Here is a 3575-nt window from a genome sequence, read left to right on the forward strand (position 1 = left end):
GCCATCATCATCTTGTGCTTGTGATCTCCATCTCCGAAGCACCGTCATGATCACCATCGTCACCAGCGCGACACCTTGATCTTCATCGTAGCATCGCTGTCGTCTGGCCAATCTTATGCTTCTACGACTATCGCTATCGCTATCGCTTAGTGATAAAGTAAAGCATTACAGGGCGATTGCATTGCATACAATAAAGCGACAACCATATGGCTCCTGCCAGTTGCCGATAACTCGGTTACAAAACATGATCATCTCATACAATAAAATTTAGCATCATGTCTTGACCATATCACATCACAACATGCCCTGCAAAAACAAGTTAGACGTCCTCTACTTTGTTGTTGCAAATTTTACGTGGCTGCTACGGGCTTAGTAAGAACCGTTCTTACCTACGCATCAAAACCACAACGATAGTTTGTCAAGTTGGTGCTGTTTTAACCTTCACAAGGACCGGGCGTAGCCACACTCAGTTCAACTAAAGTTGGAGAAACTGACACCCGCCAGCCACCTGTGTGCAAAGCACGTCGGTAGAACCAGTCTCGCGTAAGCGTACGCGTAATGTCGGTCCGGGCCGCTTCATCCAACAATACCGCCGAACCAAAGTATGACATGCTGGTAAGCAGTATGACTTATATCGCCGACAACTCACTTGTGTTCTACTCGTGCATATAACATCAACGCATAAAACCAGGCTCGGATGCCACTGTTGGGGAACGTAGTAATTTAAAAAAAAAATCCTACGCACACGCAAGATCATGGTGATGCATAGCAACGAGAGGGGAGAGTGTTGTCCACGTACCGTCATAGACCGAAAGCGGAAGCGTTAGCACAACGCGGTTGATGTAGTCATACGTCTTCACGATCCGACCGATCAAGTACCGAACGCACGGCACCTCCGAGTTCAGCACACGTTCAGCCCGATGACGTCCCTCGAACTCCGATCCAGCCGAGTGTTGAGGAAGAGTTTCGTCAGCACGACGACATGGTGACGATGATGATGTTCTACCGACGCAGGGCTTCGCCTAAGCACCACTATAGTATTATCGAGGTGGACTATGGTGGAGGGGGGCACCGCACACGGCTAAAAGATCAAGCGATCAATTGTTGTCTCTAGGGTGCCCCCCTGCCCCCGTATATAAAGGAGGAAGGGGGGAGGTGCGACCGGCCATGAGGGGCGCACCAGGTGGAGTCCTACTCCCACCCGGAGTAGGACTCCCTCCCTTTTCCTAGTTGGATTAGGAGTGGAGGGGGAAAGAGGAGGGAGAGAGGAAGGAAAGGGGGGGCGCCGCCCCTCTCTCCTTGTCCTATTTGGACTAGGGGGAGGGGCGCGCGGCCCTGCCCTAGCCGCCTCTCCTCTTCTCCACAAAGGCCCACTATGGCCCATTAAGCCCCCGGGGGGTTCCGGTAACCCCTCGGTACTCCGGTAAAATCCTGATTTCACCCGGAACACTCCCGATATCCAAATATAGGCTTCCAATATATCAATCTTCATCTCTCAACCATTTCGAGACTCCTCATCATGTCCGTGATCACATCCGGGACTTCGAACAACCTTCGGTACATCAAAACATATAAACTCATAATATAACTGTCATCGAAACGTTAAGCGTGCGGACCCTACGGGTTCGAGAACTATGTAGACATGACCGAGACACGTCTCCGGTCAATAACCAATAGCGGAACCTGGATGCTCATATTGGCTCCCACATATTCTACGAAGATCTTTATCGGTCAGACCGCATAACAACATACGTTGTTCCCTTTGTCATCGGTATGTTACTTGCCCGAGATTCGATCGTCGGTATCTCAATACCTAGTTCAATCTCATTACTGGCAAGTCTCTTTACTCGTTCCGTAATACATCATCCCACAACTAACTCATTAGTTGCAATGCTTGCAAGGCTTAAGTGATGTGCATTACCGAGAGGGCCGAGAGATACCTCTCCGACAATCGGAGTGACAAATCCTAATCTCGAAATACGCCAACCCAACAAGTACCTTCGGAGACACCTGTAGAGCACCTTTATAATCACCCAGTTACGTTGTGACGTTTGGTAGCACACAAAGTGTTCCTCCGATAAACGGGAGTTGCATAATCTCATAGTCATAGGAACATGTATAAGTCATGAAGAAAGCAATAGCAACATACTAAACGATCGAGTGCTAAGCTAACGGAATGGGTCAAGTCAATCACATCATTCTCCTAATGATGTGATCCCGTTAATCAAATGACAACCCATGTCAATGGCTAGGAAACATAACCATCTTTGATTAACGAGCTAGTCAAGTAGAGGCATACTAGTGACACTCTGTTTGTCTATGTATTCACACAAGTATTATGTTTCCGGTTAATACAATTCTAGCATGAATAATAAACATTTATCATGATATAAGGAAATAAATAATAACTTTATTATTGCCTCTAGGGCATATTTCCTTCAGAACTCTCCCTCGACCCTCTACTGGATCAAGAGTTCGAGGAACGTCATCGAGGTGAACGTGTGCTGAACACGGAGATGCCATACGTTCGGTACTTGGATCTGTTGTATCGTGAAGACGTTCGACTACATCAACCGTGTTAACATAATGCTTCCGCTTTCGGTCTACGAGGGTACGTGGACACACTCTCCCCCTCTCATTGCTATGCAGCTCCTAGATAGATCTTGCGTGATCGTAGGAATTTTTTTAAAATTGCATGCTACGTTTCCCAACAGTGGCATCCGAGCCAGGTCTATGCGTAGATGATATGCACCAGTAGAACACAAAGAGTTGTGGGAGATAATAGTCATACTGCTTACCACCAATTTCTTACTTTGATTCGGCGGTATTGTTGGATGAAGCGGCCCGGACCGACATTACATGACCATGTTCATGAGTCTGGTTCTACCAACATGCTTTGCACAGAGGTGGCTGGCGGGTGTCTGTTTCTCCAACTTTAGTTGGATCGAGTTTGACTATGGCCGGTCCTTGTTGAAGGTTAAAACAACACACTTGACGAAAACTCGTTGTGGTTTTGATGCGTAGGTAAGAATGGTTCTTGCTAGAAGCCCGTAGCAGCCACGTAAAACTTGCAACAACAAAGTAGAGGAGGTCTAACTTGTTTTTGCAGGGCTTGTTGTGATGTGATATGGCCAAGACATGATGTGATATAAGTTTTTGTATGAGATGATCATGTTTTGTAAAAGTTATCGGCAACTGGCAGGAGCCTTATGGTTGTCGCTTTATTGTATGAAATGCAATCGCCATGTAATTGCTTTACTTTATCACAAAGCGGTAGCGATGGTCGTAGAAGCAATAGCTGGCGAGACGACAATGATGCTACGATGGAGATCAAGGTGTCAAGCCGGTGACGATGGAGATCATGACGGTGCTTTCAAGATGTACATCAAAGGCATAAGATGATGATGGCCATATCATGTCACATATTTTGATTGCATGTGATGTTTATCTTTTATGCATCTTATTTTGCTTAGTACAGAGGTAGCATTATAAGATGATCCCTCACTAAATTTCAAGGTATAAGTGTTCTCCCTAAGTATGCACCGTTGCTACAGTTCGTCGTGCCGAGACACCAC

The sequence above is a fragment of the Triticum aestivum genome, chromosome 4D, assembly GCF_018294505.1.
Source record: "Triticum aestivum cultivar Chinese Spring chromosome 4D, IWGSC CS RefSeq v2.1, whole genome shotgun sequence".
NCBI classification, from domain to species: domain Eukaryota; kingdom Viridiplantae; phylum Streptophyta; class Magnoliopsida; order Poales; family Poaceae; genus Triticum; species Triticum aestivum.